Source organism: Neopelma chrysocephalum, unplaced genomic scaffold, assembly GCF_003984885.1.
Source record: "Neopelma chrysocephalum unplaced genomic scaffold, ASM398488v2 Primary Assembly neopelma1_345, whole genome shotgun sequence".
NCBI classification, from domain to species: Eukaryota; Metazoa; Chordata; class Aves; order Passeriformes; family Pipridae; genus Neopelma; species Neopelma chrysocephalum.
In genome coordinates this window covers 1,012,232-1,036,423 of record NW_020898009.1, presented here as the reverse complement: position 1 = coordinate 1,036,423, position 24,192 = coordinate 1,012,232, and the positions used below count along the sequence as shown (strand labels likewise).

The following is a 24,192-nucleotide window of genomic DNA, read 5'->3' as shown; positions in this document are numbered from 1 at the left end:
ATAATAAAAATAATATAATAATATAAGATAATCAATCTATTAATATAATTAATATTTTATATTATGTATAATATTATATATGGTATATGAATATTGTATATGATCTGTTAGTGTTGTATATTGTCATTACTAGTTTAATTATAGTTAATATAATGTAAATAATAAACCAATATTAAATATTATATTATTATTATAATTAATATTTTATATCTTGTACAATATTAGGTATTATATATTAATACTGTATACTATCTAGTAATATTGTATGTTGTAATTTCTATTATTATAATAATGCAACTAATATAATAATGCTACTAATATGATAATATAATATATTGCAAACAATATGATAATATAGCATAATACTATAAATAATATCACAAAAATATGATACAAATATATTAAAAATTTCTGATTCTGGGATTTTTAATAATATAGCAAAAACATGATACGAATTCCCGATTGGAGCTTTGGGAAGCGGGACGCGGGGGGTGTGGGGGGGGTTGCAGAGCCGCCTCCGCGCCGCCAGGGGGCAGCACCGCCCCGCCGCGGGTCCCGTGTGGCCACGCCCACCAGCCCCGCCCCCTCGGCCACACCCACCGGTCACTCCCCGCCCCGGCCACGCCCCGGCCACGCCCCCTGCGCGGAGCCGCGCGATGGCGGCGGCAGCGGGCGGGCGGCGGCGGCGGCGCCGCTGAGCGCCGGGAGAGCCCCGAGGGGCGCCGGGGGCGTCCCGCTCCCCTTCCCCTCCCTCGCACCCCGCTCCCCTGCGCCCCGAGCACCCCCCGCGCCCGCCCGCGCCGCGCCCTCCATGGTTACGGGCGGCCCCCGCGGCCTCGCAGCGCAGCCGTTTGGGCGGGAGCCGGCGCGGGAGCAGCGGCCGCAGGTGAGCGGGGGAAGCGCAGGTGAGCGGGGGGAGCGCAGGTGACCCCCCACCCGCCCACCGGGGCGGGCACGGGGGCGTGGGGGTGGCGTGGGGGGTGATGGAAGGGGCGCGGGGCGCGACCCACGCGTGGCGGCGGCGGCGGCGGAGGGGGGTCACCCCCCACCCACGTACCCGGCGCGGGATTTAATGTTTGAATGTTTGAGCGTATGTTTGTACGTGTATTTGTGCGTGTGCGTTCGTTAATAATAACGGTGGGGTTTAGGAGTGATCACGGATCGGGGCGTGTGAACTCGGTCCGTTGGAGCGAGTCCAGAGGAGGCCACCAAGTTGATCAGAGCAGGATGGAGCACCTCTGCTATGTGGAAAGACTGGGAGAATTGGGATTGTTCAGCCTGGAGAAGGCTTCGGGGTGATCTAAATGTGGCCTTCCAGTACCTGAAGGGAGCCGACAAGGAAGATGGAGAGGGACTACAAGGGCCTGGAGTGACAGGACAAGGGGGAATGGCTTCGAACTGAAAGGGAGTAGTTTTAGATTGGATTGGGAAGAAATTCTTCCCTGGGAGGGTGGGGAGGCCCTGGCACAGGTTGCCCAGAGAAGCTGTGGCTGCCCCATCCCTGGAAGTGTCCAAGGCCAGGTTGGACGGGGCTTGGAGCAACCTGGGATAGTGGAAGGTGTCCCTGTGATAGTGGAAGGTTGGAACGAGGTGGTCTTTAAGGTCTCTTCCAACCCAAACCATTCCATGATTCTATGAACTTCCAACCACGGTTCTGCAGCGACCCACGGCCCCTTCCCCTGCTGCACCCACAGGGACAAACACAGGTCCAAGCTGTGGACCCACCTGTGACACCCAGGAAACAGAGCTGCAGGCCAGGACCACCATTGCCACGATCTCCTCCCACTCCCACCCGCCTCCCTGCCACGGGATACCCGGATCCGTGGACACCCCCACGCAGGACACTGGGGCATCCAGTCAGTGTGGAACCCACCTGGCCCACGGCCTGGCCACAGCCCTCTCGGCAGCTCTGGGCTGAGCCCGGGACCAAAGGCTTGCTTTAGGAGGGATATTCCAGCTTGGGAGCTCGTGGCCTGGATCCTGCCTGCACCATCCCTCCGGGAGATGCTCCAAGCTGGAGCATTTGAGGGGCACCCTCCTTGCTGTGGGGTCCAAGAGCTCTGTCCCCTCCCCAAGGGCTCTGTCCCCTCCCCGAGGGTTCTCTCCCCTCCCTGCCACTGCCTCCGTGCATCCCAAATGGGAATCCCAAATGGGAAGGTCCGGGCTACCCCGCTCCAGGCTCTCCCACGCTCGGGTAGCTGCGTCCTCCCTCCTCGGCCGGCGCTTGCTTATTCCTCATCTTGGATGTCATCGAGGGTGGAAAATGTGACAGGAAGGAAGGGAGGCTTTTTTTCCCTCCTGCTAAATATGGACTGACATTAAAAATCCAAATACTGTCGTGAAAGGAATCCCAACCTCTGTTTGTTGGAGGAGGGAAGAGAACGATGTTTTCTGGCTTTTCGGCTGTGAGGTTCCAGCTGGGAAGTTTCGCAAGGAGCGGCGGAGTCCTTGCCGGGAGCCTCAGGAATTTACTGAGCTTGTTCACAGGACGCTCTGCAGCGTCTTATGCTAAAAAAATTAGTCATCCCTTCTCCGCCTGGCCGTGGCTGGGGGGAGCTTGCCGTGAGCATGCAGGATGCTTGGAAATATTTAGGGATTTGTCCTCCTGTACAAGGAGTTCTAGAAACAGGAAATAAAACTGCAGCCCAAACAGGAGTTTTTCATCTTTATTTTAATTCCTGTTGCTGCAGCAGCCTGTGGCTGGGAAGGGAAGGCTGTGCACAGGGTGGCTGCAGCCGGGTTTGCAGGGAGGGTTTGTCTCTCTCTGTCAGGCATCAGATGCAAACTCATGCTGTTATTCCCGGAGAGACTGGGAAACAGGCTCGATGTGGGGCTCTGGGATGAGGAATGAGACCACAGGGATGGTCACAGCACTGCCAGCTCCCCCAGTGGCTTCTGCTGGGGCCAAGGTGAAGAGCCAGGATGTTTTCGGGGAGCAGGGACTGCAGCTTCCCAAGGATCCCAGGGGTGCTGGAAGAGAGAGGGAGACTCGGTGTCTGTGCAGGGCAGAAGGTGGGCGCTGCCACCTTCCTGCTCCACATGTTCCTCTCCATCCCTGTGGGACAGATTTCTGGGGGGGGGGGGTGTCCCCGTGGGAAGCTCCAGGGTTTTTGCCTGATCTTTATAAAAACAAATGGTTAAAGCAACTGGTTGGTTAAAGTTGGTTGAAGGCAATGGGAGTCCCCATCCCTGAAAGTGTTGAAGGAATGACTGGACGGGGCACTCAGTGCTCTGCTCTGGTTGACAAGGTGGGGATTGGTCACAGGTTGGACTCGATGATCTTGGAGGTCTTTTCTGTGAAAGCAGTGTGGGGATCCTGGGAGGTGCTGGAATAGAATAGAATGGAACAGAATCCCTTTTCTAGGGCGCTGCTGTCCTGGTGCTGGTGCCACTGTGTTGTTCTCAGGCTAAGGAGGCACAGCTCTGCCTTTTCCAGCCTGGTTCTGTGATTCTGACCCAGAGTGGAGGGCGCGGGTTGTGTCACCTCTGCCGTGCTCGGCTGAGCCACGGTGGCACCCTCGTGGTCTCTGTGATGCCCTGGAACACTGGGGAGTGTGAGGTGTGATATTTTGCACGGAACAGACTGCCCATATGCTTCCATAGGGTTAGGAGTGGCACCAGCTGCCGCCTGGTGTGACATGGACGGGAGGTCACTCGGCCCTCGCAGCTGCTTTCTGGGCTCATTCACAAATCGCATTTTGCTCTGGAAATAAAACAAATCCCTGGGCTTTCCTGTCGCAGTGGAAGTCATTTAAACATGACCAGGTCCGTAAGCATCTCCAAAGCCTGCGGACAGGAAGAGACACTCGAGTGGAGAGGTAGGAAATGTCCGCATTTATAGCAGTGGCTGATTCATGTCCTGCTCTTAACTCCTTCCCTCCTGCTCTCGGTGGGATCCAGCTGCTTTGCTTCAAGGCTCAGAGGCTGAGGAGACTCTGGCTGGCTCACAGGACGCTGCTGGGTTTTGTGCATCGTGTTTACGTGGTTCGGGGTGGAAGAGGAGTGGGCTGTTGGAGGTGTGTGGTTATCCGAGTCGGATAACCGGAACGTCGGCAGTCACATTAGAAGGGATTAATATTTAATATATAGGGTATGAACCTTGGTGCTTAATCATTATCTGAAGGGCTTAGGAAGAGATTTAGCGATAAGCAAGTGATTCCCGAACTGTCCAGAGTGATTTCTTGCGTATTCCTCTGGAGCAGCTGGTCCTGGATATCCCTAGAGGCTGGTCTGATCCTGTTCTTCCTGATGTCTCCAGCTTTTGTAAGTGGGTAGAGTGGCTTTCATCACGAGTGCTTGCTTCTCATTAAACTCACAAATACTCTGGAAACCCTTTTTCTCTGATGCAGCTCACGTGCCTGGACTGTGAGGACCTGTCAGTGCTTGAAACTTCTGTGTGTAGCCAAAGCCTGTGGGAAACGTGCTGTGGGATCCATGGATGTTGCCACTGTCGCACACATCTGCCCAGCCACTGCTCCAGAGGCAGCTCATTTGTACTTTTCTCTGGCCAGCCTCTTTAGGAGACCTTAAATGTCATCTCCAGGCCCCAGTATGGGCCCAGAACCCCCTGTGATGACTTTCCTCATGTGGGGTTTTTTTCAGCATGAGGTGTTTTGTTGTGCAGCAGGTTGGGGGCTGCCCCTCTGGGATGGGGGTTGCTGTGTTTGTTCAGGGAGGGGGTGATGGTGGGGGAGTGCTGTGTCCTGGTCTGGAGGCCTCAGCACAGGAAAGACATGGACCTGTTGGAGTAAGCCCAGAGAAGGCCCCGGAGATGCTGCCAGGGCTGGAGCCCCTCTGCTCTGGAGCCAGGCTGGGAGAGCTGGGGGGGTTCCCCTGGAGAAGAGAAGGCTCCAGGGAGACCTTTGAGCACCTCCCAGTACTTAAAGGGAGCTTTTAAAAAAAGAGGGAGAGCAACTTTTTATATGGGCAAGTTGTGATAGGACAAGGGGAACAATTTTAAACTAAAAAAGGGTAGATTTAGACTAGATATAAAGAAGAAATTCTTCCCTGTGAGGGTGGAGAGGCCCTGGCACAGGTTTCCCAGAGAAGCTGTGGCTGCCCCATCCCTGGGAGTGTCCAAGGCCAGGTTGGACAGGGCTTGGAGCAACCTGGGCTAGTGGAAGGTGTCCCTGCCCATTGCAGGGGGTGGCACTGGATGGTCTTTCAGGTTCCTTCCAACCCAAACCATCCTGTGATTCTATCCAGGGCACACAAATAATCCCTCTCCCTTCTCTCCCTGCCCTGAGTGAAAACTCACCTGTCTGAAAGCAGCAGCCATGTCATCAAACAAACTGTGCTGTGGTTGCTCTTATGGTACTGCTGTGTTTTGTGGGCTGCAGTTTTGATGGTGGAAGTCAAAACAACTAAGTGTGGGTTGGGTTTTGGCATATTGGTCACGTAGAAAATCCTGGTGTCTACTGTAAGAGGCATGGAGGTTGGAAATCTTTTAAAAAATGGGTCTGCTTTTTTCCTAAAGCACCTGTGGAAGAATCAAAGAATCACAGAATGGTTTGGGTTGGAAGGGACCTTAAAGATCATCTCATTCCAACCCCCTGCCATGGGCAGGGACACCTTCCACTACCCCAAGTTGCTCCAAGCCCTGTCCAACCTGGCCTTGAGAGTGCTCCTTTTTATTCTCTGTGCAAACACATCACTTGCTCAGGCAGCAGCGACTCTTTATTCCAGAATAATTTGTTGTCCTAATTCCTTCCTGTCGAAGCAACTCCATTTTGCATGGAATAATTAGTACTAATTTGGATCTGGGATGGAAAACAAGAGTCCTCTGACTTCAGAGGAGCAGACAAGAGCATAACCTCTGCCTCTCCTGCGTGAGTCAGGTCATGTCATGCCATCCCTCCTCTGAAGGAAAATTAAAACCTGTCTGCGAGACAGAACATCCCAGGTTGGTGGGAGGGAGCAGGAGGTGGAGGTGTCATGGATTTTAAGCCTTCTGCTGTTGCAGGGAGTCAAGGACATGTGTGGTGAGGAGGAATGGGCCACCACCTCCTTCCCTCTTGGCTGACACTGAGGAACAAATAAACAAAAATGTTCCCACCGTGCTGATGTGAAAAGCTGCCTCTGAGCCAGCCTGGCCTGGTGGTGGATTCCTGGCGCCCCAGCCAAGTACTTGAGACCTTTTTATTGCCATAACGAGGATTTCCTCATCCTGCCCCACAGTCTGACTCGAGCCACAGCTATTTTCTGGTCCTTCCGGGAAGACATCCCTGCTCTGCCTTCCTCTGCGTAGCGAAGGGAAACCAGCCAAATCCCTTCCCTCCCCCAAATCCCTGTTTGTTTGAAGAAGGGGAGGTGCAGGCATCCTCCCTGGCTTCCCAGCGTTTACCTGGGCAGCATGAGGTGAATTCCACAGGCAGGATCACCCCTACCTGTCTCTGGTAGGTTCACTGTTTGCTGTTGGGGTTGTGAGCACCAAGGCCGTGAACATCTCTCCAGGCTGAGTCTCCTGGAGGCAGTGGAAATGGGAGATGTCTAGCCTGGAAATCCCAGCTGGCAAGAGATGGACTTCCCAGTGTCTGGATACCCAACCACTAGAAGCTTTGGCTGATGGATGCTACTTAGACAGAGAGTTTTAAGACCTGGATTAATAACTTGGGGGCCCAAAATGCTGCTTGACTCTCCAACTGCATGGATAAAATTATGTTAGAGGCTGATTGCAGAGGTGCATACCTGTGTGGAAAACAGGGTTCAGCATGTTCCAGCCTGTAGGTTTTGTGTATCCAAGTTAAGTAATAGGTGACAGGAAACCTTGATCCAGGTATGAGCAGTGAATCAATCAGGGCTGGATTGCTCTGGGGTTGAACCAGCCCCCCCCAGGATGACTGTCCTCCCATATCGCGTCTGATGTTTCGAAATAGTCTCTGGGTTGGGATTGTTCTGATGTTCTAAACCCCAGGGGTTTATCTGGCTCTGGGCTCCACCCCATCCGAGGTGACCTTGCTCTGGGGCTACAGGGAGCAGCAGTTCTGGTGTCACTGCTGAAGGCAGGATGTCTCCCTGGGTCTGTGCTCAGATGCTGATCCCAGGGAGTTGGGGATCTTCTGTCCAGAAGGCAACTTGTAGAGGGTCTGCTCAGAAATGGCACCCAACCATCCTCGCTTGTCTGTTGTGCACCCATCATCTGGGGACAGTGATAATACAGTCACAGAATGGTTTGTGTCGGGAGGGACATTAAAGATCATCTCTTTCCAACCCCCTGCCGTGGGCAGGGACACCTTCCACTAGCCCAGGTTGCTCCAAGCCCCGTCCAACCTGGCCTTGGACACTTCCAGGGATCCAGGGGCAGCCACAGCTTCTCTGGGCAACCTGTGCCAGGGCCTCCCCACCCCCACAGGGAAGAATTTGTTCCCAATATCTAATCTAAACCTATTGTCTTTCAATTTGAAGCCATTCCCCCTTGTCCTGTCACTCCATGCTTGTAAAAAGTCCCTCTCCATCTTCCTTGTTTGCTCCCTTCAGGTCCTGGAAGGCCACAATTAGGTCACCCCGGAGCCTCCTCTTCTCCAGGCTGAACAATCCCAGTTCTCTCAGCCTTTCCTCATAGCAGAGGATTAGAGCCCTCTAATCATCTTGGTGGCCTCCTCTGGACTCACTCCAACAGTGGTTAACCTGCAAACCAAGCAGCAGATCCTCCTGTAATCCCTGGGGATGTGTGGGGTCCATCCCTTGCTTTCCACCCTGTGTTTTTAGAGTTGGTGTCTCAATTCCTACTCTGGGGATTTCAAACACCTCGTTCACAACCTGTGGCCAGCTAAGGTTGGACTAATTTGAGTCAGTAAATGACATCGTGGTGCTTGTCAGAGAGGGTTCTGCAGCCAGCAAATCTGTTCCTGGCCCCAACGTGGTCACAACCAGCTCAAAGTCCTGCTTGCTCCCAGTTGGGCATCTTTTATTCCATCCACAAAAAACTCTTGCTGTGCAGACCCAGCCCTGGACCAGGGACAGGAGAAATGGAGCTGGAGGAAGAAGCCACCTGCCAAGGCAGTGAAATAGGTGGAAGAAAAGCCAGGAGGATACTCAGGTCTGGCTACTGGTGTCAGGGTGACCCGAGACACTCAGCAAAACATGGGGCAAGAGGGACAGACCTCACAGTCCTGAGGCTGTTAGAGGTTTCTAGAAGGCTGCAAAGCTCAACTAAGTAAATCTCACTGAGTAAGAGGAGAAATATGAAGAACAGGATTTGCTTTTTTTTGTTTTGTTCTCTTTTTAAATAAAAGAAAAGCATTTTAGTGGTTTATGAAGATTCCAGCAGCGCTCTGGGAAAGCGCAGCCTCTTGTTCCAGGCACAGGGATATCCTGGCTCTCGACCCGAAGGTTTTTGAGGTACCATAAATTTTTCTGGTGATAGTGCGTGGCAGGACAGCCTGCAAAACTTCCCTGCTGCTCTACAATTTGAGTCATGTTTTTATCAGGCCAGCAGATAATCATCTCACTGGTGTTCCAGAAGCGAAGCTCTTGTGGATGTGTTTGAGAAGGCTGAAAATAAATATATTCACATGTGTTTTCCAGTGTGGCTGAACATGTGGTGTGTCTTGGAGCCTCTGGATTTCACTCCCTGGTGAACTGGCCACTCTTGGAGGCTCAGAAGTACAACTTTAGTCCAAATGCTGGAGGTTCATGCCCCTCCCATAGCAGACACTAAAGCCACCCCTCCAGGATGAATAAGAGATGAACGGAGATGAGTTAGGAATGAATAATAAATTGGAAAGCATGGATAATCCTCAAGATTTTCTCTTGAGGAGACTTTAAACCTATTTGGCTACAGGCAAATAGATGTTTTTAATCCCAGTTGCCGTGTAGAATTTGCATCCTCATTCCAGGCAGGGTGGGAATACTGGGTGGGATCTTTGGTGGCAGCAGCTTGTCTTTGGATACTCGTCTAGCTGGAGGATTGAGACTGGGATTAGAAAGGTTAAATTGTTTTCTAAGCTTATCTAGGAGTGTGCTTGAAACCCTTCTGGTGAAGAAATTTTCGCTTCTATCCAATCTAAACCTCTCCTGGCACAACTTGAGGCCGTTTCCTCTTGTCCTGTCCCTTGTTCCCTGGGAGAACCTGACCCCCACCTCACTACAGCCTCCTGTCAGGGAGTTGTACTCAGACAACTCATTTATCATCTTTCTGTACCTTGCTTGGTCTTCAGTGGTTGTGTAGGAGTTATTTTTTTACTCCAGCAGGTGCCTGGAGGTGAAATCTGCGCCCCAGCCGTTGGTCTGTGTTGCAGCAGTGTCTGGACTTGGGCTGTGCCGAGCAGGCACACCTGGCCTCCCAAAACCCAGCATCCAAATGGATAAAAACTAAAATAATAAAATAGGCAAGGGCTAACTGACAGAGAAAGGCAACTTTGAAAGGGTTAAGATGAATCTCTGCTGTCCTGGGGGGTAACTAAAAGTCACACTCATCCTTTCTCATCCCTCCCATCCCCTCCTCGGAGGAGACTCCAGAGAGGATGACAAACCTGGTGGCTGCTTGAACACTTTCCACCATGGGTCCATCAGCACGTTAAAACGCTTTGGAGGGTCCCCAAGCATCTCCATCCCTCTGGGTGGTTGTTGTGAGGGTCCCTGCAGGAATTTATGTCCCTCAGCCAGGGCTGCAGGGGAGCTCTTGGTGACTCCAGTATAAAACCGGAGATCTCTTGATCCACCTGGGACAGGCTGTGGAGGCACCTGAGTATCTGATATTGCTGCTTGTGTCCAGATCTTATCCATGACATAACACAGGATTTGCTCTTTGCCTCCCTTGAAATCTGTTAGACCAGGCTCTGAGCCTGTGCAGAGGTATTTGCCTTTTTGTTTTTTCCACGATATTCTGTGGGGGTTGCTCGAGTTTATGTAACTCCCCATATGTTGCCCTCTTCCTGTGGAAACTTGAAGATAAATTGTGAAATGCAGGGAGCTGCTTTAAAAGGATGCATCCTCAGCTGGATCTTGGCCTGTTTGTGGCAAGAAAAAGGGGAACCTCAGAGCCCTCTGCCCTTGTTCCCTTCTCACACAGCTGAGTGAGCAGCGTGGGATGGAGCACCTGATGCTGCCCTGTTGCCCAACACTGGGATGCTGCTCCAGGAGGAGCCCATGGTGAGCTGGCAGCAGGCTCCAGAGCAGGAACGTGCTGTAAAGAAGGGTGGTGGTTTCTCCATGGAGGGGCTGCAGCCCCAGCACCGTTCCCTGCAAGCCCTCTCCCATTTTCCAGAGCTGCTGCATTCCCTGCAGTGCACCTCTGTCCAGCATTGCTTTCACTGGAGCTTTAAGTCAGTGTTAATTGAAACATGTGGCTGGACCTGATCTTGCCAGGTGCTGCTTGGTCTGCATTCCCATGTATATCATGGAATCGTGGAATTGTTTGGGTTGGAAAAGCCCTCTAAGACCATCGAGTCCAACCATTCCCCCAGCACTGCCAAGGCCACCACTAACCCATGTCCCCAAGTGCCACATCCACACGGCTTTTGGGAACTCCACCACTGCCCTGGGCAGCTGTGCCAGGGCTGGACAGCCCTTTCCAGGAAGAAATTTTCCCTAATATCCAACCTGACCCTCCCCTGGCACAACTTGAGACCGTTCCCTCTCCTCCTGTCCCTTGTTCCCTGGGAGCAGAGCCCGACCCCCCTGGCCCCCCCTCCTGTCAGGGAGTTGCAGAGCCAGAAGGTCCCCCCTGAGCCTCCTTTTCTCCAGGCTGAGCCCCCCCAGCTCCCTCAGCCTCTCCTGCTGCTCCAGACCCTTCCCCTTGCCCATATCGAGGAGGTTTGGGGATGCTCAGCATCTTGCAGGTGGGGGTTCTTGCGCTCCTGTGGGACACAACCCTGGTAGATTGGTGCCTCTTTTTCACTGCAAACCTGAATGAAGCCCTTCACCCATCACCCAGCTTGTTTGTGCTTATCATTTTTGAAAATGGTTCGGTCCCAAGTGCGAGAGCAGTTGCAGGCAGGATGCTGGCAGAGCTTCCAGCCTCCACTGAGGAATTACACAGCGTGTAATTAGGGTCTCTGAAAATATCCATTTCCATTCCCTCTCCACCCCCCCCCCCCCCGGAGCAAAGCCAGGAAGCCCAGCCCCTGAACAACCCCCCCCCCTTTTTGAACTTCAAGGCTGAGAAACTGAATTTTGACTCTGAACATTGAGCTGGTTTGACTGGTGGACGGAGAACGAGGAAGTCTGTGCACAAGTGGATGGGAGAGGTGGAAAGTCCTGAGGGCCTGAGGGGAAAAAGTGCTTCAGAGATGAGCCACACAGGTCTGATGGTGGTTGGGTGGAAACTGCAGCCAGGGCTCCTGGGCAGCCAGGCAGCCTCAGCAGTGACGGGAAGGCTGAGCTCCTCCACATCCAAACCCGGGAATTGACCTATTCCGTGGGGTTTTTTTGAAGTTACTGCAAGATCATGACTGGTTTTAGGAAGCCAAGAACTTTGCAGTTGCTCAATACTCGCTCAGCTGCTTTGGTATGCGTTATTTGGAATGGTTTTATTTTTGTGGAGTGGATTTAGATTTGCCAGCATGGGATCTTTGGAGAATAATGTGCTTGGCTCACGTGGAAAGAGGTGCTGGTGAGGAGGAGGAGCCTGACTTGGTGGCTGTGGCCTCATTAGAGGTGACATGGCTGGGCAGGTGACTTTGGGCAGCACAGCAGACTAGAACACAAAACTTGTAGTTTGATCTGTTTAAACTGCCTCTGCTGCCCAAAACAAGTTGCTGCCTTTTGCTGCCCATAATCCAGGGTGCCCAGGTTTCACAGAATCATGGAATGGTTTGGGATGGAGGGGACCTGAAAGATCATCTCATTCCAAACCCCCTGCAATGGGCAGGGACACCTTTTACTATCCCAGGTTGCTCCCCTGTCCAACCTGGCCTTGGACACTTCCAGGGATGGGGCAGCCACAGCTTCTCTTGTGTTTGGAGGGTGCAAATCTCACCCACTGACAGTTTGGCTCAGTTTGGGAGAGAATCTTTAAAACTGTGTTTTGAAGCCTTCAAGGATTCATCCTCTTAGGGGGGCTGATGGTGCTGCATGTGTGCACAGGAGGATTTCATTTTGGGCTGTTCAGGGCCCACAGGCCGAGAAAGGTAGCAAGGATTTAAGGGAATTGAAGCTCCAGGAGCCCTGTGTGCTGAAATTCCACCCCCCTGTGCCAGGGAAGGTATTGCTGCCCAGCTGAGATCTCCTCTTTATATTTGATATTGAATTTTCCCTCTCCTACTGCTTCATTAGGGCGATGGAGTCATAGAAATGTCAGTAATTAACTAGTGAAGGACACGGGTGGTAGCACAGCAAGCAGCTTCCATGGCCGTGTGGCTGTTATTCCACAATTTTCAGTCCAGCAGGGAAAGGTCATCTTGGGATACCTTCACCACGCTCTTTGTGGCTGTGACCGGTCCCATCCTGCATCCAACACTTTCCATGTCACTTCAGCTGTTTCCAGCCCCCTGGATGGTCATGGCAATGCCATTTTCCCCCCTCCATCAGCAGATCCTGAGCCCAGGGCTAGGAAGATGGCTGCCACTTCCACATTTTTTTTTTCCCATTTTGCCTGTTACAGTAATTGTTACTGATCTTTTCAAGCATTCCTGGAGCTCTGTCTGCGCTGACAGGACTGGGCTGCTGGGGCAGGAGGATTGTTCTGCTGTGGAGGTGACAAATGGCAGCTCAGCTCCTTTGGGATGCTTTGATGTGACTCACCAAGAGATTCACTTCCCGAGGGAGCACTTGGCATCCAGAGCTCAGTCCTCCATGCCCCTCCCTGTCCTTATTAAAGGTGGGAATGCCAGCCTTGGCTGTAGGGTTGAAGCAGATGCACCATGAGCAGCAGGGACATTGACTTCCCTTCCACTGCCCTCCACAGGTCCTACAGCCTCTGCTCAAAGTTCAGCCACTGGGTTCTTCATTTTGGTGGATGTACTTCAGCCAGTTTCTGACCACCCCAATTTGCCTGTGGTCACTTGATGTGAGATTGGAAATGACCCCATCAAACTGTGGTGTTGGATGTTAACGTTAGAATCAATTTTTCTCACTGCTGAAGGTTTTACTTCACGTATTTTTGGAAGCTGGGCCCTGATTTTACTTTGAAGCACTCAAAACGTTGAATAAAACACTCCAGAGCTTTCAAAGCACTTGAACTGTGTTCTCCCTTCAGACATTCTATTGCTTCCATACTGGATCTGACCCCAAACACCTGCTCTGAGCTGTGCCTGGGTCACCGAGGCACTTGGATCTACATCTGGAAAGAAGTGAGAACATTGGGAATGATGGTTTGGAGGACAGGAACTGAAAATGTATGTGGTTGTTAAATCTGTTCTTGCTAATAAGAGCCACTTGAATTTATTTTTGGGTGCAATTTTGGTCCATCCTATTCTGGAGCTGAATTCATGGCTTGTGTTTTGGATTGTCTCCTCCTTCCCTCTTGGTCTCCAGCTGCCAAACCCTCTCTTCTCCCCCGTGCCCTGGCATGTGGCATTGCAGTATCCCAGACTCCAGCACTGCAGATGTGCCAGCTGGAGACACTGAGCTCGTCCAGGTCTAAATTTTTTGGAAGCAGCAGAAAATGATTGACTTGAGGAAAACCTCGTTTGGGCTGAATTTTCTCCCCGCTCAGAGCAGTGCAGGAGAGCTCCCAAGTGGTGCTGCCGTTCTTAGGATGGTTTGGGTTAGAAAGAACCTTAAAGACCATCTCATTCCAACCCCCTGCCATGGGCAGGGACATCTCCCACTAGACCAGGTTGTTCCAGGCCCCATCCAGCCTGGCCTTGAAGCCAGTTCTCCTCACAGGCACCCTCTGCTTTTACGAACCCATTCCCTAAATTATCTCCGTTGACAAAATCACACTTACGTCAAGCACTTGCCCACTTAATTCTTCCACTTGTGATTTTTCTTTCCTCTGGGCAGGGTTGTTTGTCAGCAGCTTTGAGTGCAAAGATGCCTATTTGTTAAGTCTTTCCTGGCTGCCGAGTTTGAACTCTTTAATATTCCTGTCTTCTGTGAGCTCTCTTCCATGAACTTTCCTTCACTTCCCTCCTCCCATTTATCAAAGCCTTGCTCACAGATTTGGTGTCCAGGGAGGGGCTGGGGTATTCCTGTTGTGTCACACCAGACTGCCTGTCATCCCTGGGGAAAAGGGGAGGGATGTGAAATGAAAGGAGTTGGTGCTTCTGTGCTTATTGAGAAATGCTGGCCTTTGAAATGCCCTAAGCCTGAAGTCTCATGCTTGGTGATCAGACCTAATGGTGCTGACCTCTTCCCACTTGAGTTGTCCACTGTCTGATCCAAAAGGGACTTATTCCCACAGAAGTGGGCCTTGTTCAGCTCACTTTAGGTAGTGGGCAGCTGAGAAAGCAACACTTTTGCTTTTTTCTGACAGAAAACATCCTGCAGAGGCTTCACTACTAATAATAAACTGCTAAGCCTTGTCATCTTTGATTGCCAGGCATGTACTGTGAGCTGAAATCTGTGGTTTAGTCACAGAATCATAGAATGATTTGTGTTGGAAGGGACCTCAAAGCTCATCTCGCTCCACCCCCTCCACCCTGGGCAGGGACACCTTCCACTAGCCCAGGTTGCTCCAACCTGGCCTTGGACACTTCCAGGGATCCAGGGGCAGCCACAGCTTCTCTGCCCAACCTGTGCCAGGGCCTCCCCACCCTCACAGGGAAGGATTTCTCCTTGATATCAAATCTAAACCTCCTCTTTTTCAGTCCTGTCCTGCAACCTCCCTTTAACCTTGGTGCCAGCTGTGCCTATTTCACTGTTTGCACTTAATATTCCCACTTCCTGCTTAATAACAGGGGGGGTCAAGCCCTGTCTTGTCAAAATTGGGTGTTCTCTGGGGCTCAGGCACAGCTCCCTCGTTATTCCCTGGCTGAGCAGGGAGGGCCGTCGCCCCGGTGCCAAAAGGAAGGGAAGGTGTGAGGAGCTGAGGGGGCTGTTTCGTGACGGAGGTGAGCTGATGTAAGGTGGAGGTGGTGCTGTTCTGGAGAGTTTATTTTTCTGTTCCCTTCTCCTTTCTGCACGTGTTGGGACCACGTCTGGTGATGGGGCAAGGCAGCTCGGCTTGCTTTCCCTGGCGCCGGGCCACGCTCCGGCACGGCACCCTGTGCCGGCTGACGCTTTGGCAGGTGAGCTGATCCCGCTGTGGCTGACACAGAGCCTGGCATGGGCAGCTCTGGCAGTGCCTGGGGTGGGAGGTGGAGGAAAAACGAGCTCTCACCTGGTGGCAGAGACCTGTGTGATCATCCAGCTCGCAGAACCCCAGGTAACCCACCACGGAACTCCCGACTCCAGCCGGTGCCCCGAGCGCCTGACTCCTGCCTCTGGGTAGGCTGAAATGGAAATGTGGAAAACAGATGTGACCTACTGATACTATCTTGTTTAACTGTCTATATCCAGATGTTTCCAGCTTGTAGTGCTAATTTCCACTTGCAGTTGTCCAAGAGCTCACTCCAAGATGCTCACTGCCTTCATGTCTGGGAAGAAGAGCAAAACAAGCCTTAACATTTATTGTTTTGCTTGACCTGGCATCTCTTGCATCCAGGTAGGACAAGCCTGTCCATCCCCAAACTGTCTCTTGCATCTCAAAATCTTCTTCTACTGGAAGTTTTTCTTCATTGTCTTGGTGAGAGGATTGAAAAGCAAGAGGAATCAGATTTTTGCCCAGGAAGTTTCGTACTTTGCAAGGGCATTTCACATCTGTTTTAGAAGACAGTGTGAGCAGCTTTCTCCAAGGGATGCTCTTCCCTCAGGACTGCACTTTTGTTAAATTTCATCAGCACATGACCACAGAGCACGGAAGGACTCACAGGAATGTTTCTAACTCCCTTTGAAAGGCAAGCTGTTCCTTCAGCTTCTTGCAGAATCAGCCTGACAGGAGACACTGTAATCAGGCTGCAGAGGTAATTTTATTTGTAATGTGAAAGACAGAACAGAGTCTACAATTCCCATCCTTGACTGGCTCTGCGGGGACTCAAGGTAGTCCAAAAAAACCCCAAAACCAGCAGAACCAACCATTGCTTTTGACATTTGCGATCGGTCTGGGCAAAACATTAGGAAACAACATACTCAAGGGGACAAGATGATCTCATACATCTGACTTTAAAGCAACATACTCCCGTGGAAACTTGTTTCTGTGCCTATTCCAGAGCACTTGGCTGCTGCCCGGACCTCCCCTGCCCCCCACCCCAGACCAGCTCAGCTTAGTCAGCAAGTTCCAGTTCAACTTCTCGTCTGCCTTTTATTTTGTGCCTGTACCTGAGTTAGCTCCATTCCTCAGTAACCAGTTCTTTGTCACAGGAAAGGCTTCCAGGATGCTTCCAGCAACTTACTGTCCATTTCCTGAGGAGAACTGCTTGCTTTTAAGTAGTTCACCCAAAATCTTAACTATTCCAGTGCAGCTAAGGCTTCCTGTGTTGGTTGACCTTCTTGGGATGGAGTTCCAGCCACCCACATGCGCTGTCTGCATTTAGCTTTGAGTCTGGAGAACAAATCTGTGCCGCAGGATTTCACCATCGCCGCGTTGTTGTTCCTTTGACACTGTGATGTGCGATAATTCTCGGTGTAGCAACTGTGATTTACAAGCAGCAGCTCTCTGCTGTTTATTGCTGTTGAATCTTGAGGGCTGTGGAGACAAGAAGCTGGGCTGGAGCGAGCCATAAGGGTTGGATGTCCCAGCTGGAGCTCAGTGGTTTGGGCTACGGATTCTCCTGCAAAGGCAAATCCTCCCTGGTCCTTCCTCGAGCCAGCCCTGAGAGCAGGTCAGACCTTTTTGATTTTCATACCTCTTCAATATGAAGACAGAGAAAGGATCTTGAGATCCCAGGTGGAGATGTGCTTGTTTGCATCCAAGTTACTCAAGGATTTCCTCTAATAAAGCCTTGGCATTCCCCTGGCTTGAGCACCGGGCTGATTTCTTTCTTCTCTGCCATCATTGTAGGTGTAGTGTGGACTTTCCCAACAGGACATTGCTCATTCACTCCCTTTTTTTAAAAAGAATGTAATGGATTATCTTTTCAGGGTCTGATTCTTGCTGTTTTTTTGGGAGCAGGTGCCAACAGCTGGTGTGGCCATGCATGAAGTGATGATACATAGATACCAAATAAGTAGAAGCTTATCTGGAACTGACTGCAGTCTCCTCTCTGCCTCTGAAGGATTTGCTCTCCTTGGAAGGTTTCCATTTTCAATGAATCCACCTGTAGCAATGAAACCCAAAAAACCCATGAACTCCCAGTGCCAGCAGACTGACTGGTGTTGGTGTTTGGGCTTTAACTGGGGAGAATGAGTCAGCCTGTCCTCAGAAAGCACCAGAACTGTCAGCACCACTTGACCGCCGTTTTCCTGTTGCTCCCTTTTGTTACTCTGTTTTTCCTTTTGTTGAAGCTTTTAAGGGCCAGGGTGCACATTGGTGACAGTGTCTGGATGTTTCCCATTACTGGGAGTCTCCTGTTTGTGTCTTCTCTGCTTATTTTTTCACAAGGAGGATCAGAAAGATGCAGAGATCAAGACCTTGTCTGAACCTGATCTTGTGGTGTTATAACTCTAACTGCTGACCTTAGGGAGCTGGACCTTATCACTCCACAAATAAATCTTTATAAATCAGCATTTACACCATAGAAATTCACACAAGCTGATGGCGAAGTCACCTAAAGTGCAACAGAATAAAAAATATTAACAGTTTTGGGGTTAAGTCTTTAAAGGTAGGTTAGTACCTCTCTAGAGGCCATGGAGGACTACATCAAACTCACACCAAACTCTTGTGTTATATATATATAATATATATATACAAACATATATATATATATGTTATATATATATGTTATATATATCCTTGGGATATGGCCTTGGTGCCTCAGGACCATCCTTTGCATACTGGTCACTCGTATTTTTCGTTGTTCATCCCTTTTTCCTAAGGAAAAGAACACAGGGATGTACAGTAATGCCATAGTAGAGTGTGTGTACAGAAGGCACATCTTTGGCTTGTCAGCACGGGGGAATATCTGCATGGAAAGTGGTGCTCGTGGAGATGGGAACCATCCCGGCCGGAGTCGGAGCAGATGGGACGCGCAGCCTGAACCAGCCCGTCTCGTTTATGCTTTATTAATTAGACATGTTATCAGAGTCATCTGTGTTTTCTTCCCTTTTCTCTTTGCAAACCAGTTCTGCTGCTTCGCTGCCTGCAGAGGCTCTGATGAGGAGCCCAGTTTGAATCCTTGAGGCTGGCGCGGCAACACTTGTTCACTGTGGTCTGTGTTAAACGCCGTGAAGTGTCTGGGGTGAGGACTCAGAGGAGCTTTGGGAGCTCTGGGGATCGTGATTTTTGGAGATGATGGTGCTGTCCTGGTGGCATATCCTCCCTCTGTGTGCTGTCAGTGTCTGTAAGCACTTCCAACACTTGTGTTAATCACAGAACCACAGGATGGTTTGGGTTAGAAGGGACCTTAAAGATCATCCAGTTTCACCCCCTGCCATGGGCAGGGACACCTTCCACTAGCCCAGGTTGCTCCAACCTGGCTTTGGACACTTCCAGGGATGGGGCAGCCACAGCTTCTCCGGGCAATGTGTGCTGCTGCTTGCTGGAGGATGCTTAAAAACGTACATGGATCTAAAATGTGACTGGATAAATCTTGGAAAGAAATATAAAGATCCCTGTGCAGAAGCAGTCCATGCTGGAGACTGAGAAGTGTCTGGGGAGAAAATGGTACGTGCTGGTGCTGGTCTGACCTTGCTTCCTAGACCTGCTTGTGTTGCTGTTGGACTTATTAAATTAAATGGATCTTGGATGAGGTCTGTCCTGCACATTGGGAGTCTCAGGCTGTCTCCCTTTCCACACTCAGTTTTAAGATTTTATTGAAGGAGAGGAAAACCTTTCAGAGGTTAAAGTGCTGGGGTGGGAGCCGGCAGTAGGGATTTTCCCCAGATTTCCCTTTGGACCTCTGTTCCCCAGAGGGTTGATATCCACATCCTCAATGGCAGTGCCCTTATCTGCATGTGAGGGTGAAGTGGATCATAAAACCCTTCCAGTGAACCCCTTGTAGTCTAAAGCTGCACCAGGGGAGGTTCAGGTTGGACATGAGGAGGAAATTCTTCACAGAAAGGGTGCTTAAACATTGGAAGGGGCTTCCCAGGGAGGTGGTGGAGTCACCATCCGTGGAGGTGTTCAAGGAAAGACTGGACGTGGCACTCAGTGCTCTGGGCTGGGTGATGAGGTGGGGATTGGTCACAGGTTGGACTCGATGATCTCAGAGGTTTTTTCCAACCTAAATGATTCTGTGTCTCTGTGAGTGTGGTGTGCCCACCTCTGATGGGGGAGACTGAAACAGGAGTTGGACTCGATGATCCTTGTGGGACCCTTGGAGCTCAGGATATTCTGTGAAACCCCATAAAACCAAATTCTGTGATTCTGTGAAACCCTGTGAAGCCAGCCTGAGTATCCGCCTTTCAGACACGTGGGTCTGTTTTATAGCCACCGTTGGGTGAGGTGGAGATCTTTGGCTTTGCTTTATGTCTGATGCTCTTCCAGGGAAAATATTCACTCACTGAACGAGCAGCAGGATCATCCCTGCACACAGGGGAGGGGGAAGTGGCTTTGAATGATGGGCTTGTCGGCTCACTTGGATACTGCCCAGATCCCTTCCCTTCCAGCAGGACAAGAATCACCGTGCCCAGGCTCTTCCCTTGCACATACACTCAGCATATGTTATCCTTGGAGTCCTTTTCCCGGGCATGCCTTTGTGCAGGCACAGCGTCTTCCGTGGTAATGGGATGCTGGTGCCTTTTATCAGCAGAGTTAATTGGGTCCCTCAGTGCCGGGATATTTCCTGCTGCCTGCATCCTCTTCCCGAAGCTACGGCTCCACCTCGGGAGCTTCCCTGCTGCTGGTTGGAGATGTAGATGCTGAGCTCTCCGCCGCGCCTGGAGCCAGCGGAGGTTAAATCACGGATGAACCTTTGGGGGATGCACATGCTGGGAGGCCACTGGAGTCATTTTAATTGCGGCGTGTTTATCGAGCTTTGCTGTAAACACAGCAGGAGGCTGCTGCTTCTCCAGAGCCTGGAAGCCAAAGGTGTATCGATCCCAGGGAGCTCGTGGGAGAGAGCTCGGCCAGGTTGTTCCCGGCTGAGGATGAAATCTCCCTGTGTCCTGTTCTTCCTCCTCGACTTGTGTCCAGCTGTAATGATTTTATAACACAATTTTGCTGGCTGATTTCTCCTCCCTGTTGCTAGGGATGGTGTTCGGGGGGGGAAACTCAGGAATACTCATCTCCAGCAGTCCAACACTGCAGATAACATTGAGTCACTGCCGAAAGCCTAAAAGCGAAACAGATGTTCTGTTTCTAGTGACTAAGTGAAGTATTAAAGGTACCAGATGAGCAAAGTTTTAACTGGAGTATTTAATTTGTGGTTGGCAGCTGAGACAAAGCACGAGCAAACAAGGTGCAATGCAGAAATGGCCTCTCTCCTGTATTATGCAGCCTGTATGTTTTCATAAAACTTTTTTTTTCCAGTTTTTTCCCATTTTTTAAATAGGTCTTTCCGGCTTGACTCATTCTCTCTGTAGTTGTAACCTTTAGTTCTGGGTGGGAAGGCAGTTATTTTGTGAGACATGAGACCAGTGGCAGGGTGAGTGGGCTTTTGTTGCTGCCTCTGTCATCTCACTGTTTGTCAGGTCACTTCCCTAGGAGTGGCTTGTGTCTGTGAAGTTGGGGATAATTATACCTGCTCTCAAAAATAAGGAAACTGGACTTAATGGTGCATCTGCTCGGCCTTGCTTTTGAATTCTTGAATGAGTAGAAAACTTAGAATGTGACTGTCATGCAGCTGTTATTCTCTGAGTAAGAGGCAATTTTTGATGATCTATGTTCTTAAAAAATATGCATAAAATTAAAGGAAGGTCAGAACTGTGATCTCAGGATCCTGGGCTCGTTGGGAGCCAAGGTGTTGGGTTCCCATTCCTTTGATCCTTGGTGAGAAACCTGCAGCACTGTCTGGCTGTGTGAAGCCCAGGTGCTGTGTCCCTCATTGCCACTCCAACCTGAGCATGTGAGAACATAAAAGGGAAGGAATTGTGTCCTGGTCCCTCTTCCCACCAACGTCTCAGTGCAAGTGCTTGTGGTTTCCTCAAGTCCTGTGAATATCTTATGTAAAACCCATTATAATCCTGAGAAGGAGGACCATGGCCAGAATTCCCTGCTAGGTAATTCCATAAATCACTGCACTCTGTACTTCTTGGACCAGTGACTTGCATGTTTGGCTGCCCAGCACCACAACATCATCAGGGAAGGACAGAACAGACCTTGGACTGACCAGGCTGCTCTCCCTGGTGTGTGGGAAGTGGATTTGTACTGCTGAGCCCACGTGGGAGCTGAAGCCAAGGCTCCATCTCGCCAGTCCTGCAGGATTTAGCCTTGTTATTGGCAAGTTCTGGATGTTTTCTATTAAGAAAAAGGCTTTTTGGATCTCTTCTGAGGGTTCCTCCCTTTGGAGGCTTTCTCAGGAGCCCATGTGCTGAGCACTTAATCTTCCACCCCACTTAAGGGAAGAGGGGCAGACACCAAACCCTTGTTGGCACCTTATTTCACTTAATTCTTGCATTTAATTGTTCTTCCTTCGGCTTTTAAGAGAGTCCCTGCCAAAATCAAGAAGCTGAAAATTAAAGTAATTATTGTGGTGATGGATGCAATCAAAGAGGCCATCAGGCTCCTGGTCTGTGTGCTGTGAGGAAAGGTGCAGGCTGGGATTGAGCTCATCTCCAGGGACATGCTGGGCTCCAAGAGTTAATTTTGCCCCTGGCTTCTCTGTCCATGAGTAATCCATTTGTGCTGGGAGGAAATGGCAAGTCCTTGCAGCGAGGACAGGCTTCGCTACTGGAGAAAATTATGCCTATTTATCATATGATGCTCTCTGTGCCTTTTTTGTTTGTCCTTCATCTGAACTAAGCTCTGTGGTGATGAGCTTTCCTGTCTGACAGCAGATGCTGTAGTGGCCTGCAAGTGTTTCTCTTTCTTGCATTTGCTGTTTCCCTGCAATTCCTCAGGGAACCAGTCTGTGCTGGAGCCACCCAGCTGGGAAGGAGCTTGGCAGGAAAGGACCTGGGGGTCCTGGTGGACACCAACCTGATCTTGAGCCCTGGTGACAAAGGACAGTGTTTTTCTGGGCTGTGAGAGTGCCAGCAGGTCGAGGGGGGATCCTGCCCCTCTGCCCAGCACTGGTGAGGCCACACCTGGAGCACTGGGTCCAGTTCTGGCTCCCCAGTACCAGAGGGACAGGGACAGACTGGAGAGAGCCCAGGGAAGCCACTGGAGCATCTCTGCTCTGAGGAAAGGCTGAGGGAGCTGGGACAGCTCGGCCTGGAGAAGAGAAGGCTCCGGGGGTCTCATCAAAGTCCCTCAACACCTGCAGGGAGGGTGCAGAGAGGACGGAGCCAGGCTCTTCCCAGTGGTGCCCAGTGACAGGACAAGGGACAATGGGCACACACTGAGACACAGGAGGGTCCCTCTGAACGTCAGGGAACACATTTTGACTGTGAGAGTGACCAAGCACTGGCATAGGTTGCCCAGGGAGGTTGAGGAGTCTCCATCCTTGGAGATACTCAAACTTTATCTGGACACAGTCCTGGGCAGCCGGCTCTGCGTGACCCTGCCGAGCAGGGGGTTGGACCAAGTGTCCTCCAGAGGTTCCTTCCGACCTCAGATGCTCTGTGATTCTGAGATAAGGAGGTTGAGGTCCCGAGGAGATGCAGGGCTGGGCTGAGCCCTCTGTAGGGGTGTGACTGTGCACAAATGCAGCTACATTTGGCATCCTACAGCCCTGTGTGATCACACCTCCCCTGCTGCATGCAGTGCTGTAAAAATGTGACATGGCTCAATAATCCTTCTCCTGCTGTTTTGGTGTAATTTCTGTCTTTATGCTGTGTGTTTTCTTTGCTTGCTTCCTCCTTTCACCTTCCCAGCTGTCTCCTCAGAGCAAACTTCCGTGACTCTTATTGTTCTGCCTGTTTTCATTCTCCTTCTTGGGTAAATGTATCTTCTTTTTTTTTTTTTAAGTGTGGTTTCCTAAAAGCTCTGCAAAATGCTCTTTCCCTGCTGCATTTTGAAATGTTAGTTGCAAAAAAAAGAGGGAGAAATATACATAATTCAGGTTCATGTCTTCTTTTATCTGTTTTTCTTTTCAACAATGACTAAAGCCACTGATAAATAATGCTAATTTTTGGTACCATCTGTGAATGCAGAACCAAGCTGTTTCAGAGCAGCATTTTTGGTGCTTTTATCTGTTCAGAGGGGAAGGGAAAAAGCTCTTTGCATTAGCAGCAGCAACCTATCTCCCACAAATTGTAGTCTGTGCTCCCATCTACCACTAAAACCCAAAGCAAACAAAGATTTCGTGCAGAGACAGGAAACCTTTTGGGTGTAATTGCCGGGAGGTCTTTTGCTTCCACGATTTTTTGGGTTCACACACAGCCAGGCAGCCGAGCAGTGCTGCGGGTTCGCTGGGGTGGGTTTGTTATGAGCTCTCACTGCGCTCTAATTCGACGTTTTTGGCAGGTCTGAGGGCTTTAAACACCCTCTGCGAGAGTCTCCTGGCCAGGCTGAGTGAAAGAATGTCCCGTGGAGGGAGGGAGGGAGGGAGGGAGGGAAGGGGCCGGTGAGTGGAGGCACAGCTGAGCTACGCCCTGATGACAGCCCTGCCCCCAGGCTCCTTTATTTTGGCCTGGAGCCTTCGTTTACATAATCCTGCCCTGATCCCTCTCCTTCTCCAAGGACTGGAGTTAGAGGGCCCTCCAGTTTAACCAGATCGATCTGGGAAGCAGTTCCCTCCCATCATCCGAGCCAAGAGGTGGTGGTGTTGGTGGAGTCAGTTGGCTTGGGATGTATCAGAAGACCTCACCAGTACCAGGACTTGATTTTAAGGCTCCTTTGAAGGCTGGGGGGGGGGGGGAAATTAAACCTTGAATATGGTCTGGAAAACTGTGGAGCAGGTCTGGCTCCTGGAGCCTGTGTGTTGAATAGCTGATGGTACCACAGAACCTCACGTGGGTGAGGTCTCACCTGCAAGGTCCTCGTGGCATTTTTGGGTGTGTTTATCTCTGGGCTGTGTGAGATTCCCAAACTAGAATTGGGCTGTGATTTAGGATCACTTTCCCAAACCAGAATTGGGCTGTGATTTAGGATCACTTTCCCAAACCAGAATTGGGCTGTGATTTAGGATC

General features: G+C 50.7%; 1 protein-coding gene across 2 annotated transcripts in view; it reads left to right on the top strand.

Annotated features, from left to right (window-relative positions):
- The first annotated feature begins 695 nt into the window (after positions 1–695).
- Positions 696–24,192, top strand: part of PTPRA (protein tyrosine phosphatase, receptor type A) — a 116,744-nt gene continuing 93,247 nt past the window's right edge. The window contains exon 1 of one of the 2 annotated variants that reach the window (XM_027705550.1): positions 696–886. The gene's annotated coding sequence lies outside the window, so the exon portion shown is untranslated. The remainder of the gene's footprint in view (positions 887–24,192) is intronic. The other variant, XM_027705549.1, reaches the window with a different exon arrangement.